A 15,595-nucleotide genomic window follows, 5' to 3' on the forward strand; every position below is an offset into this window, starting at 1 on the left:
AATCACTGGCAACAGGTGAACTGCCAGAAATTTGGAAAGCAGCTAATGTAGTCCCGATATACAAGAAAGGGGATAGACAGGAGGCACTGAACTACAGGCCAGTGTCCCTAACCTGCATACCATGCAAGCTGATGGAGAAGATTGTGCGAAGAAAGCTAGTGGAACATTTGGAGCGAAAGAACTTTGTAACACAGCATCAACATGGGTTCAGGGATGGCAGGTCCTACCTCACAGGGTTACTTGAATTCTACGACCAGGCAACAAAAATCAGGCAAGAAAGAAAGGGGTGGGCAGACTGCATATTTTTGGATTGCTAGAAAGCCTTTGATACAGTGCCACACAAGAGGCTAGTGAAAAAGCTGGAGATGCAGGCTCCGCAAACACAAACAGGTGAGTACAAATAGGTCAGTAGATACACACACACACAGGCTGGGGCGCCTGGTGGCTGAGTGGACAGCACGCTGGAAACGTAGTCCTGAAGACCAGGGTTCGATCCCCACCGATGGCGAAAAACAAATTGGGCATAGATTCTTTCACCCTGATGCACCTGTTACCTAGCAGTAAATAGATACTTGGGAGTAAGACAGCTGTTACGGGCTGCTTCCTGTGTGTGTGTGTGTGTGTGTGTGTGTGTGTGTGTGTGTGTGTGTGTGTGTGTGTGTGTGTGTGTGTGTGTGTGTGTGTGTGTGTGTGTGTGTGTGTGTGTGTGTGAAAAAAATAGTTAGTAACAGTTGATTGATTGACAGTTGGCAGGTGGGCCGAAAGAGCCCACAGTTGACCAGACACCACTGAAACTTAGCAAGGGGTTAACCTGGCACCCCTGAAACTTAGTAAGGGGTTAACCTGGCACCCCTGAAACTTAGCAAGGGGTTAACCTGGCACCCCTGAAACTTAGTAAGGGGTTAACCTGGCACCCCTGAAATTTAGCAAGGGGTTAACCTGGCGCCCCTGAAACTTAGCAAGGGGTTAACCTGGCACCACTGAAACTTAGCAAGGGGTTAACCTGGCACCACTGAAACTTAGCAAGGGGTTAATCTGGCACCACTGAAACTTAGTAAGGGGTTAACCTGGCACCACTGAAACTTAGTAAGGGGTTAACCTGGCACCACTGACACCTAGCAAAGGTTAATCTGGCATCACTGAAACCTAGCAAAGGTTAATCTGGCATCACTGAAACCTAGCAAAGGTTAATCTGGCATCACTCAAACCTAGCAAAGGTTAATCTTGTACCACTGAAACCTAGCAAAGGTTAATATGGCATCACTGAAACTTAGCAAAGGTTAATCTGGCATCACTGAAACCTAGCAAAGGTTTAATCTGTCACCACTGAATCCTAGCAAAGGTTAATCTGGCATCACTGAAACTTAGCAAAGGTTAATCCGGCATCACTGCATCCTAGAAAGGGGTTAATCTAGCACCACTGAAACATCAGCAACAGTTCATTTGTCACCACTAAAACCTAGCAAGGGGTTAATCTGGCATCATTGCCCCGTGTGGAGTGCCCCGGGCAGCTAAGTTTAGCAGCCTAGCGCAGTCACGAGGGCGAGCCTGGCTGACACACACACGGCTCTGTGTCTCTCTCGCACTTCCTCGGTTCTCTGTGTCTCAAACCCTAGAAACACTTAATGGTATCCGAGTTTACACCAGATTGCTTAAAGCTGGTTTACGTAAACGTGTGGTAGGAAAATTTGTGTGTGGAATATATCTCTCTCTGTCAAGGCTCTGGACTTGTGAGTTTTACAATTGTGAAGTTAGTGGAATTTATAGGATAGAAAATATGCCTTTTTCTGTTTATATATTACAATTTATTCCTATTTAAGCAATTTATATTATCGTATTTGTTAATGTCTTATATTTTAAGACATTAAATTTTAATACATGTCTTTACATATTAAAGGCACATTTTAAACACGTCATCTTATGTTCATAATATTGAAGTGTTTGAAATACGATTATATCGTTTGAAAGCTTAGTCTTCAGCTTTATATGGTCAGTGTAAGTCTTAGATATTACTGGACGACATCAGTGTAAGTCTTAGATATTACTGGACGACATCAGTGTAAGTCTTAGATATTACTGGACGACATCAGTGTAAGTCTTAGATATTACTGGACGACATCAGTGTAAGTCTTAGATATTACTGGACGACATCAGTGTAAGTCTTAGATATTACTGGACGACATCAGTGTAAGTCTTAGATATTACTGGACGACATCAGTGTAAGTCTTAGATATTACTGGACGACATCAGTGTAAGTCTTAGATATTACTGGACGACATCAGTGTAAGTCTTAGATATTACTGGACGACATCATTGTAAGTCTTAGATATTACTGGACGACATCAAGTAAGCCACCTGACGGGACTCCTGATACAAGTAAGCCTGCTGTAAGCCACATATCAACCCATTTTGTCATTGATGAAAGTATTTATAGAAACTATTTTGATGAAAGTTCAATTATGTCGTGATGGACCACCAGAAAGTTAACGTTTGTATTGTTGAATTTAGACAAACAGGAAACTCATATATTAGCAATATAACTGTATAAGACTTATATATATATATATATATATATATATATATATATATATATATATATATATATATATATATATATATATATATATAATTACTACTGAATCATCATATTATATCTATCCTCATAATGACAATTCATTCTCTACCACGCATCTCTTCCATATCCTACTTGTTTCACTGAATGTATTTAATACATATACTGAAACATTGTATTTTAATATCGCTGTTTTAGGAAATGATAAATTTCTAGATAATTACACAAAATTAATTTAAAAAAAAACTTAAAGATAATTTGCAAATTTACAAAATCTCTTACAATATTACCATACTTAAGAAAGTAGTTATTTTCATTCCGCAGAAAACTGAAATATATTAACAAGTTTCGTTTTACATAACATCTGCGTGCTGTCTTGGTAAATCTTTGAGAAAAAAAACTTTAACTAATAATCCTTCATACTCTGATGAACGTTAATGACACCGTGGACGATAACAAGTTTCATGACGTGATGCACCTTATAATGGGGCCGCCCCCGACCCGCTTGTGAGAGTCCTTCACACTCTAGAGTCAGAGAGAGAGACCCGGGGGTTGATATCTCGCAAGACCTGTAACCTGAAGCCCATATCAAGAGGATAACATCAGCGGAAAATAAATGGGCAGAATTTCCTTCACTCTGATGGTCCTGTTACCAAGTAGTAAATAGGCACCTGGGAGTTAGACAGCTGTTACGGGCTTCTTCCTGCAGGTGTGTGTGTGAAAAAAATGATCGTTGATTGACAGTTGAGAGGCGGGCCGTGAGAGCCAGAGCTCAACCCCCGCAAGCACAACTAGGTGAATACACCTAGTGGGAAAATGGAATGCACTTCAGGAACAGGTTGTGGAAGCAAATATTATTCATAATTTTAAAACCAGGTATGATAGGGAAATGGGACAGGAGTCATTGCTGTAAACAACTGATGCTCGAAAGGCGGGATCCAAGAGTCAATGCTCGATCCTGCAGACACAACTAGGTGAGTACACACGGTGTGGTAATGTTTACTATGAGCTAAGTATAGCATGAGCGACCAGCGCTGGTCCCTAGACGTTATGCTGTGCTGGGAGCAGGCTAGGTAGAGACACTACAGTGCTGGGAGCAGGCTAGGTAGAGACACCACAGTGCTGGGAGCAGGCTAGGTAGAGACACCACAGTGCTGGGAGCAGGCTAGGTAGAGACACCACAGTGCTGGGAGCAGGCTAGGTAGAGACACCACAGTGCTGGGAGCAGGCTAGGTAGAGACACCACAGTGCTGGGAGCAGGCTAGGTAGAGACACCACAGTGCTGGGAGCAGGCTAGGTAGAGACACCACAGTGCTGGGAGCAGGCTAGGTAGAGACACCACAGTGCTGGGAGCAGGCTAGGTAGAGACACCACAGTGCTGGGAGCAGGCTAGGTAGAGACACCACAGTGCTGGGAGCAGGCTAGGTAGAGACACCACAGTGCTGGGAGCAGGCTAGGTAGAGACACCACAGTGCTGGGAGCAGGCTAGGTAGAGACACCACAGTGCTGGGAGCAGGCTAGGTAGAGACACCACAGTGCTGGGAGCAGGCTAGGTAGAGACACCACTGTGTCACAGTGCTGGGAGCAGGCTAGGTAGAGACACCAGAGTGCTGGGAGCAGGCTAGGTAGAGACACTACAGTGCTGGGAGCAGGCTAGGTAGAGACACCAGAGTGCTGGGAGCAGGCTAGGTAGAGACACCAGAGTGCTGGGAGCATGGGATTGACAAGGAGAGAAGAAAGGAGTGGGGGGGGATATGATAGGAACGTATAAAATACTCCGGGGAACTGACAGAGTGGAAATAGACGAAATGTTCGCCCGGAAGACTAACAGAACAAGGAGACATGGGTGGAAGCTGCTAACTCAGATGGGTCACAGAGATGTTTGCAAGTTTTCATTTAGCGTGAGAGTAATGTGGCGACGGAGTGAACTTAAGGAGCAGGTTGTGGAAGTAAACACTATTCACAGTTTTAAAACTAGATATGATAGGGAAATAGAACAGGAATCATTGTTATAAACAATCAGTGTCTTGATAGACGGAATCCAAGAGCCAATGCTCGGTCTTGCAGGCACAAATAGTTGAGAACACACACACACACTTACAGGGCATGATGGACTATGTTACCCAAAAGTGTCAGGAGGCAGTAAACAGGTTCATCCCGGCCCAAAGGGAAAAATCCGAGAAGCAACAGAAGAATCCATGGTATAATAGGGCATATATGGAAGCGAAGAAACTGAACAAAAGGGCGTGGAGGAACTTCCGGAATAACAGAACACCAGAAAGCAGAGAGAGATACCAGAGAACCAGGAATGAGTACGTCAGGGTGAGAAGAGAAGCAGAGAAAAGTTTTGAAAATGATATAGCAAACAAAGCCAAGACTGAACCAAAGCTACTCCACAGTCACATCAGAAGGAAAACAACAGTGAAAGAACAGGTATTGAAACTTCGAACAGGCGAGGACGGGTATACTGAGAATGACAGAGAGGTGTGTGAAGAACTCAACAAGAGGTTCCAGGAGGTCTTCACAATAGAACAAGGTGAGGTCACTGTGCTAGGAGAAAGGGAGGTAAACCAGGTGGCCTTGGAAGAGTTCGAAATTACGAGAGAGGAGGTCAAGAGACACCTGCTGGATCTGGATGTTAGAAAGGCTGTTGGTCCATATGGGATCTCACCATGGATACTGAAAGAGTGTGCAGAGGCACTTTGCTTGCCACTCTCCATAGTGTATAGTTAGTCACTGGAGATGGGAGACCTACCAGAAATATGGAAGACGGCAAATGTGGTCCCAATATACAAAAAGGGCGACAGGCAAGAGGCACTGAACTACAGGCCAATGTCCTTGACTTGTATACCATGCAAGGTGATGGAGAAGATCGTGAGAAAAAACCTGGTAACACATCTGGAGAGAAGGGACTTCGTGACAAATCGCCAACATGGGTTCAGGGAGGGTAAATCTTGCCTTACAGGTTTGATAGAATTCTACGATCAGTTAACAAAGATTAAGCAAGAAAGAGAGGGCTGGGCGGACTGCATTTTCTTGGATTGTCGGAAAACCTTTGACACAGTACCGCATAAGAGGCTGGTACATAAGCTGGAGAGACAGGCAGGTGTAGCTGGTAAGGTGCTCCAGTGGATAAGGGAGTATCTAAGCAATAGGAAGCAGAGAGTTACGGTGAGGGGTGAGACCTCCGATTGGCGTGAAGTCACCAGTGGAGTCCCACAAAGCTCTGTACTCGGTCCTATCTTGTTTCTGATATATGTAAATGATCTCCCGGAGGGTATAGATTCATTTCTCTCAATGTTTGCGGACGATGCTAAATTTATGAGAAGGATTAAAACAGAAGAGGACTGTTTGAGGCTTCAAGAAAACCTAGACAAGCTGAAGGAATGGTCGAACAAATGGTTGTTAGAGTTTAACCCAACCAAATGAAATGTAATGAAGATAGGTGTAGGGAGCAGGAGGCCAGATACAAGGTATCATCTGGGAGAGGAAATTCTTCAGGAGTCAGAGAAGGAAAAAGACTTGGGGGTTGATATCACGCCAGACCTGTCTCCTGCAGCACATATCAAGCGGATAACATCAGCGGCATATGCCAGGCTGGACAACATACGAACGGCATTCAGAAACTTGTGTAAAGAATCATTCAGAACTTTGTATACCACATATGTCAGGCCAATCCTGGAATATGCAGCCCCAGCATGGAGTCCATATCTAGTCAAGGATAAGACTAAACTGGAAAAGGTTCAAAGGTTTACCACCAGACTAGTACCCGAGCTGAGAGGTATGAGCTATGAGGAGAGACTACGGGAATTAAACCTCACTTCGCTGGAAGACAGAAGAGTTAGGGGGGACATGATCACCACATTCAAGATTCTGAAGGGAATTGATAGGGTAGATAAAGACAGTCTATTTAACACAAGGGGAACACGCACAAGGGGACACAGGTGGAAACTGAGTGCCCAAATGAGCCACAGAGATATTAGAAAGAACTTTTTAGTGTCAGAGTGGTTGACAAGTGGAATGCATTAGGAAATGATGTGGTGGAGGCTGACTCCATACACAGTTTCAAGTGTAGATATGATAGAGCCCGATAGGCTCAGGAATCTGTACACCTGTTGATTGACGGTTGAGAGGCGGGACCAAAGAGCCAGAGCTCAACCCCCGCAAGCACAACTAGGTGAGTACACACACACACACAGAGACAAGCTGGGGAGCCTGGTGGCTTAGTGGACAGCAACGTGCATTGCTGAGCCACAGCAACCTTTCCATGTTCTTCAGTCCTCCCCACCATTCCCGCCCCCCCCCCCCCCCCCCCGTCATCTCGTCCTCCCAACTATTCCCCACTCCACTGTCCCCTTTCTCCTCCCAACCATTCCCCACTCTCTCATCCCTTCATCCTCCGCACCATCCACCACTCCCGTCCCCTCGTCCTCCCCAACATTCCCTACTCCCTCGTCCAATGCATTCCCAAATGATCTGATGTTTCCATCAGAAAATTGGGAACATCAAATGATCTGATGTTCCCATCACTGAAAAATAAAAAGAACAGTTAAAAAAACGAAATGAAAAACAATAAGAAAAAATGAACAAATAAACTCTACTCACAAAACGAACGGAATGGTAAACAACTCAGCTCAATTCCAACGTAATGTCACACAAAATAATTAAATCAAAATGAAAATATATAAAAATCTATAATATTTATAATTATCAATGCAATCGGATACATTGAAATGGAATTGTAACATATTTAATATAGTGTAAGTTGCCCTTACATGCAACAGATGGCGCTGTTTTTCAAAAAACCATGCTTTTACCTGTCACAGGTGGTGGTATCTATACTTGTACTCATGAATCGAATGATATGGTATACAACACAGCTTAATTCCAATGCAATGTCACTCAAAATAATTAAATAAAAATATATCTAAATCTATGAAAAATTAATTTATCAATGCAATCGGAAACATTGAAATGGAATCGTAACATACTTGGTATAGCGTGTGTTGCTATTACGTGCAACAGATGGCGTTCTTTTTATAGCATGGTTTTACCTGTCACAGATGTGGCACCTATATAGTAGGTATATAAAAACACGTGCATATTCGAATGCAACATTGTGTCAAAATATCAAAGCAGTCGATTAAGAGGTTCTGAAGATTTCCCTCACATGAATAGCACATGAAAAATACAGTATAAAAAAAAATGTTTTTTTCCCGTCACAGACGTGACATCTATATAGTATGTATATATAAACCCGCTCGGATGCGAATGGAAATTGTGTCAAAATTTCCAAGCAATCAGTGAAGAACTTTCGGAGATTAGCGATAGTGCACACACGAACATTTACATTTATGAAGATTGACATATTGTATTTAAATAGCGCTCTTTATCAAAATATTGAATATCGATGCAATTACTCAAAATTAATTTGAGATAATTCTTAAAAACATTTACAATCTTATTAAGATTCCTAAAATATTACCATATTTAAAAAAATATTTATTTCTTGTCCGCAGTAAATTGCAATATATAAACAAGTTTGTTTCTAGATAACAGTACATGTCGTTTTGATGAAATTTTTGAAAAAAGTAAAATAATAATCCTTTATTGACTGATAAACATTAATGACACTGTGGATGTTAACAAGTTTCATGACGTGATGCACCTTATAATGGGGCCGCCCCCGACCCGCTTGTGACAGTCCTTCACACTCTAGAGTCAGAGAGAGAGAGACCCGGGGGTTGATATCTCGCCAGACCTCTCCCCTGAAGCCCATATCAAGAGGATAACATCAGGGGAAAATAAATGGGCAGAGTTTCCTTCACTCTGATGGCCCTGTTACCTAGTAGTAAATAGGTACCTGGGAGTTAGACAGCTGTTACGGGCTGCTTCCTGGGGGTGTGTGTGTGAAAAAAATTATCGTTGATTGACAGTTGAGAGGCGGGCCGTGAGAGCCAGAGCTCAACCCCCGCAAGCACAACTAGGTGAATACACCTAGTGGGAAAATGGAATGCACTTCAGGAACAGGTTGTGGAAGCAAATACTATTCATAATTTTAAAACCAGGAATGATAGGGAAATGGGACAGGAGTCATTGCTGTAAACAACTGATGCTCGAAAGGTGGGATCCAAGAGTCAATGCTCGATCCTGCAGACACAACTAGGTGAGTACACACGGTGTGGTAATGTTTACTATGAGCTAAGTATAGCATGAGCGACCAGCGCTGGTCCCTAGACATTATGCTGTGCTGGGAGCAGGCTAGGTAGAGACACTACAGTGCTGGGAGCAGGCTAGGTAGAGACACCACAGTGCTGGGAGCAGGCTAGGTAGAGACACCACAGTGCTGGGAGCAGGCTAGGTAGAGACACCACAGTGCTGGGAGCAGGCTAGGTAGAGACACCACAGTGCTGGGAGCAGGCTAGGTAGAGACACCACAGTGCTGGGAGCAGGCTAGGTAGAGACACCATAGTGCTGGGAGCAGGCTAGGTAGAGACACCACTGTGTCACAGTGCTGGGAGCAGGCTAGGTAGAGACACCATAGTGCTGGGAGCAGGCTAGGTAGAGACACCACTGTGTCACAGTGCTGGGAGCAGGCTAGGTAGAGACACCATAGTGCTGGGAGCAGGCTAGGTAGAGACACCACAGTGCTGGGAGCAGGCTAGGTAGAGACACCACAGTGCTGGGAGCAGGCTAGGCAGAGACACCACAGTGCTGGGAGCAGGCTAGGTAGAGACACCACAGTGCTGGGAGCAGGCTAGGTAGAGACACAATAGTGCTGGGTGCAGGCTAGGTAGAGACACCACAGTGCTGGGAGCAGGCTAGGTAGAGACACCACAGTGCTGGGAACAGGCTAGGTAGAGACAGGATTGTGCCACAGTGCTGGGAGCAGGCTAGTTAGAGATGGGACTGTGTCACGGTGCTGGGAGCAGGCTAGGTAGAGACAGGACTGTCTCTAGCGTGCGAGACAGTCTTCGTTTAGCGTGAGAGTATATGGGAAACGGAATGAGCTTAAGGAGCAGGTTGTGGAAGTAAACACTATTCACAGACTAACTCGGGGAAGCAACGACAGGGAGACAGTCATGGGAGGGACAAACTCAGAGGATGGGGTGGAACAGGAAGCCTGGATTAGGGGAGCATTCCAGCAAATGTGAGATGAATTCAGTGAAGGACTGACGGTAATGAGGGAGACAGTAGCCAACCTGCAGGAGCAACTAAGGGCAGCAAAGGAGGAGATAAGATGCCTGAAGGAGACTCCTCCCCAATACCAGACACAACCCATTCCTCAGGGAGATGGTGATGCTACTGTTAAGGGGATCTCTACAAAACAACTGACATTTGCAGAATTGTTTAAAAAGAACCCAGAAGCTAGGTCTGCAGTAAGGAAAGTGGCCATGGAAGAGGCTTCTTCTCAGGAAGCAGCGAGATGTACTATCCAGCTGATAGAGCGAAAAAGAGCAGTAGTAATAGTAGGCATTAGGAAGTAAGCAGGGACCAGTCCAGTGGAAAGGAGACACAAGGACTAAAATGAAGTTATTGAGATCCTTAAAGGAGTAAAGAAGGAGAAGGCTGATCAAAATATTGAAAAGGTTTTCAGGATCGGACGGCATAACAAGGACAGAGACCGAGTGATAAAGGTGGTATTCACGAGTGAGAGAACAAAAGAGGACTTGTTAGCAAGGAAGAGCAGACTAGCAAATGAACAGAAGTTCAAAACAATATTCCTTGCAGAGGGATATAACAAAGGACGAGAGAATGAGGGCAGCAGCCATGAGGAAGGAGCGCAGGGAAAGAGAAAGGAATCAGGGAGCCACAACCCCGAGCCCTACAATCCCATAGGGGAGCAGGAAACCCTCCACAAGCGGCTCAACAGACAAAGTGAGAGAAGCACCTCCCCCATCCTCCACCCAATAGATGCCCTACCTGCCCCAACCTCTGGTGCCCAAGGTGCCTACCTTGGGCACCCTTCCCCAACTCCCCCTTCACCAGGTTCTCCCTTCTCCCCCACCCCCACAAGCCCTCCTTAATCCCTCCCCATGCTCTCCCCCACCCCCAAGCCCTCCATTCTCCCCCACCCTCCTGAGCCTCCCTTCTCTCCCACTCTCCTAAGCCATCCTTTCTTCCTCAACTCCCTCAGCACTCCCTTTCCCCCAACCTCTCCACCCCCAAGCCCTCTTTTCTCCCCTTCCCCCCCCCCCCCCCAAGCCCTCCGTCCTACACCACCCTCCCCGTACCTGATCCTCCCAGCCCCTGCACACCCCAGACCCCTCAGGTCCCCCTTCATAGGCCCTCCCATCCTGGTCCCTCCCTGTTTCCCTGCTTCAGGGGAAGCAAAAGGATCTGAGAAGGGACAGAAGAGAGTCAGTTTCAGGGTGATGTACTCGAACATAGATGGGATCACAAGCAAGGCAAGTGAACTAAGGGAAAGAGCACAAGAAGTGAACCCAGATGTAATCTGACTCCCAGAAACAAAACTCTCAGGAATAATAATGAATGCGGTGTTTCCATAGGACTACACTATAATAAGGAACGAGAGGGAAGAAAGGGGAGGAGGTGGAGTGGCCCTACTCATGAGAAAAGAATGTTGTTTCAAGGAGATGGCTAACTGGCTGTGAGGGATTCAGACACTACATAACAGGTACCATGACAATGGGAGGACCAAGAATAGTAGTAGGAGTGATATATAACCCTCCACAAAAGGGTTATATAAATGACAGAAGACCAAGGCAAGAGTATGACAACAACAACATAGCAGTTAACACGATAATTGAGAGGGCAGCCTCTGCAGCCTGTAGAAATAGATCCTATCTGCTCATCATGGGAGTCTTCAATCATGGAAGGATAGACTGGGAGGACAAGGTTCCGCATGGAGGTGAGGATACGTGGAGAGCCAAACAATTGGAGGTGGTGTCTAGAAACTTTTTAACCCAGCAAGTCAGGGAACCCGCTAGGATGAGAGGAAATGATGAACCAGCGAGACTCGACTTAGTCTTCACTCTGAACGACTCCGACATAAGGGAAATCGGTTTTGAGACCCCAGTAGGAATGAGCAACCACAGTGTACTGGTGTTTGAGTATCTGGTTGAAAAAGGGTTATTGAACTCGAGGAAGGGTATTGAAAACAAAAGACTGACATTCCAAAAGGGAAACTATGAGGAGACAAGAAAATTCCTAACAAATATAGCATAGGAAACAGAGCTCAGGGAAAAGACGGTCCAAGACATGATGGACTACATCACGCAGAAGTACCAGGAAGCAGCAAACAAGTTTGTCCCAAAGGAAACCAATGAAATGAAGATGAGAAACCCGTGATTTAAACAGAGATGTAGGCTAGCTAAGCAGCAAAGTAAAAGAGCATGGAGAAACTATAGGAATAACAGGACACTTGAGAGCAGAGAAAGACACCAGAATGCCAGGAATGAATATGTCAGGATGAGAAGAGAAGCAGAAAGACAATACGAAAATGACATCGCAAGCAAGGCAAAGACTCAGCCTAAATTGTTGCATAGCCACATCAGGAGAAAAACAACAGTAAAGGAACAGGTTATGAAATTAAGGATAGGGGCAGAAGGATTTACTACAAACGACAAGGAAGTGTGTGAGGAACTGAATAAGAAATTCCAGGAGGTCTTCACCTTAGAACAAGGAGAAATTCCAGAGGTAAGAGAGGGAATAGTTAACCAGGAATCACTAGAAGAGTTTGAGATTACCAGCGCGGAAGTAAGGAAGTTTTTACTAGAGCTGGATGTGACAAATGCTATAGGTCCAGATGGAATCTCCCCTTGGATACTAAAAGAAGGAGCAGAAGCACTGTGCCTGCCACTCTCCATAGTGTATAACAAATCACTGGCAACAGGGAAACTGCCAGAAATTTGGAAAGCAGCTAACGTAGTCCCGATATACAAGAAAGGGGATAGACAGGAGGCACTGAACTACAGGAAAGTGTCCCTTACCTGCATACCATGCAAGCTGATGGAGAAAGATTGTGCGAAGAAAGCTAGTGGAACATCTGGAGTGAAGGAACTTTGTAACACAGCATCAACATGGGTTCAGGGATGGCAGGTCCTGCCTCACAGGGTTAATTGATTTCTACGACCAGGCAACGAAATCAGGCAAGAAAGAGAGGGGTGGGCAGACTGCATATTTTTGGATTGCCAGAAAGCCTTTGATACAGTACCACGCAAGAGGCTAATGAAAAAGCTGGAGATGCAGGCTGGGGTGAAAGGGAAGGTACTCCATTGGATAATGGAGTACCTAAGCAACAGGAGACAACGAGTCAGTGTGAGGGGTGAGGTCTCAGATGGGCGAGACGTCATAAGTGGAGTCCCGCAGGGGTCAGTCCTAGGACCTGTACTGTTTCTGATATACGTAAATGATCTCCCAGAGGGTATAGACTCGTTTCTCTCAATGTTTGCTGACGATGCACAAATTATGAGGAGGATTGAAACAGAGGATGATAGTAGGAGGTCACAAGATGACCTTGACAGACTGAATGAATGGTCCAACAAATGGCTGCTGAAGTTCAACCCGAGTAAATGCAAGGTAATGCACTAGGCGGTGGAAACAGGAGGCCAGACACAGGATACAGAATAAGAGATGAAGTACTTCATGAAACGGACAGAGAGAAAGATCTAGGAGTTGATATCACCAAACCTGTCTCCTGAAGCCCACATAAAAAGAATTACGTCTGCGGCATATGCGAGGCTGGCTAACATCAGAACAGACTTCAGGAACCTGGGTAAGATATCATTCAGAATCTTGTACACCACATATATAAGACCAATCCTGGAGTATGCGGCCCCAGCATGGAGCCCGTACCTTGTCAAGCACAAGGCGAAGCTGGAAAAAGTTCAAAGGTATGCCAGTAGACTAGTCCCAGAACTAAGAGGCATGAGTTACGAGGAAAGGCTGCGAGAAATGCACCTTACGTCACTGGGATACAGAAGGGTAAGGGGAGACATGATCACTACCTACAAAATTTTCGGGGGAATTGACAGGGTAGACAAGGATAAACTATTCAACACTGTTAGTACGCGAACAAGGGGACACAGGTGGAATTTGATTACTCAAATGAGCCACAGGGACGTTAGTAAGAACTTTTTCAGTGTCAGAGTAGTTAACAGTTGGAATGCTTTAGGCAGTGATGTGGTGGAGGCTGACTCCATACACAGTTTCAAGTGTAGATATGATAGAGCCCAATAGGCTCAGGAATATGTAGACCAGTGGATTGACGCTTGAGAGGCGGGACCAAAGAGCCAAAGCTCAACCCCCGCAAGCACAAATAGGTGTGTATAAATAAGTGAGTACACACACTGGAGGGGGTTTCACACAGTGGGACCCCCTCCTACAAAAACACATACACACACGCGTAAATACACAAAGTCAGTGTGTGTTATTCACTATTCACCCCACTATTCCACTATTTTCCACTCCTCTCTCTGACCCCTCTCTCTCACACCACTCTCACCCCCTCTCTCTCACCCGTCTCTCTCACCCCTCTCTCTCACCCTTCTCTCTCTCTCTCTCTCTCTCTCTCTCTCTCTCTCTCTCTCTCTCTCTCTCTCTCTCTCTCTCTCTCTCTCTCTCTCTCTCTCTCTCTCTCTCTCTCTCTCTCTCACACCCCGCTTGACCTCCTCCTGACAAATCCTATCACAGCATAACAGGAACAGGGGCAAGCATGTTGGGCAGAGGAAACAGGGGAACAGGGAAAAGTCAAGGTGACAAAATGAAGGAAATGTTCGCCCAGCTTTTGGAGGATATCAAGAGTGAGATGCAGGGAATGATGCAGGAAATGAAGAATGAAATAAGCAACCTGAAAAGAGAGCTGACAGCAGCAAAAGAGGAGATTAGAACCCTCAAAGAGAACAGTGTTGATGCTGAGACTCAGAAAATCATCCAGGGAGATAGTGGTAATAGTATACTGGAAGAGAATGCTACTATAAAAGCAACATTTGCAGAAATGATAAAAAAAAATAACTCTGAAGTAATGTCCTCAATGATGGAGGTGGCCATGAAAGCAGTCAACTCACAGGAAGTGGCACGCTCCACTAGCCAGCTGCTGGAAAGAAAAAGATCAATGGTTGCTGTGGGTATTAAAGAGCAGGAAGGCTCCAACAGGACAGAGTGGAATGATAAGGACAACGTAGTAGTAAATGAAATACTGAAGGCACTAGGGATGGAAGGGGACGAACATAGAATTGAGAAGGTTTTTAGGCTAGGCTGGTACAACAAAGACCGAGACCGTGTCCCCCCTTTTCTTTCTAGTCCTCCCTCCCCTTCATCCCATACCATCCCTGCCCCCCCCTTCACTTGACCCCTTTGCCCCTCACCCCAATATTCTCTGAGACCCTGTTATCCACCTCACAAATCCTCACACCCATAAAACAGCTTCCCCCACCAGCAGAACACTCACCAAGGAGGCGATTTGAAAAGGAACAGAAGAAAGTGAACCTCAGGGCAATGTACACTAACATAGATGGAATTACAAATAAAGCAAATGAGCTTGGAGAATGGGTACTAGAGGAAAACCCAGACATAATAGCACTCACAGAAACAAAGCTCTCGAAAACCATAACAAATGCAGTGTTCCCACAGGAATATTATGTTATGAGGAAAGAGAGAGAAGGAAGAGGTGGAAGTGGTGTAGCTCTGCTGGTAAGAAAAGGCTGGGACTTTGAGGAGATGGTCATTTAGGGCTGTGAGGGTTTCAGTGACTACATAGCAGGTACCATAACAACTGGAGGGCAAAAATTATAGTCGTAGTCATATATAATCCACCACCAAATGACAGCTGAAGACCCCAGACAGGAATATGATAGAAACAACATGGCCACCATTAACAAAATAGAGAGAGCAGCTTCTGTTGCTAGCAGGAATGGATCTGGACTACTAATCATAGGGGACTTCAACCACTGGTAAATAGACTGGGATAACAGAGATCCGCATGGAGGACCAGAAACATGGAGAGCTAAGCTGCTGGACGCGGCAACAAGACACTTTCTAAGCCAGCACATCAAGGAACCA

General features: G+C 45.3%; 1 protein-coding gene across 8 annotated transcripts in view; it reads left to right on the forward strand.

The window, feature by feature from the left end:
• Nucleotides 1–1,538: 1,538 nt before the first annotated feature.
• Nucleotides 1,539–15,595, forward strand: part of LOC123764084 (bestrophin-3) — an 80,744-nt gene continuing 66,687 nt past the window's right edge. For 5 of the 8 annotated variants that reach the window (XM_045751606.2, XM_045751616.2, XM_045751662.2 and 2 more), the window contains exon 1: nucleotides 1,539–1,730. The gene's annotated coding sequence lies outside the window, so the exon portion shown is untranslated. The remainder of the gene's footprint in view (nucleotides 1,731–15,595) is intronic. The other 3 variants (XM_045751626.2, XM_045751654.2, XM_045751644.2) reach the window with 2 other exon arrangements.

The sequence above is a fragment of the Procambarus clarkii genome, chromosome 5, assembly GCF_040958095.1.
Source record: "Procambarus clarkii isolate CNS0578487 chromosome 5, FALCON_Pclarkii_2.0, whole genome shotgun sequence".
Lineage (NCBI taxonomy): Eukaryota > Metazoa > Arthropoda > Malacostraca > Decapoda > Cambaridae > Procambarus > Procambarus clarkii.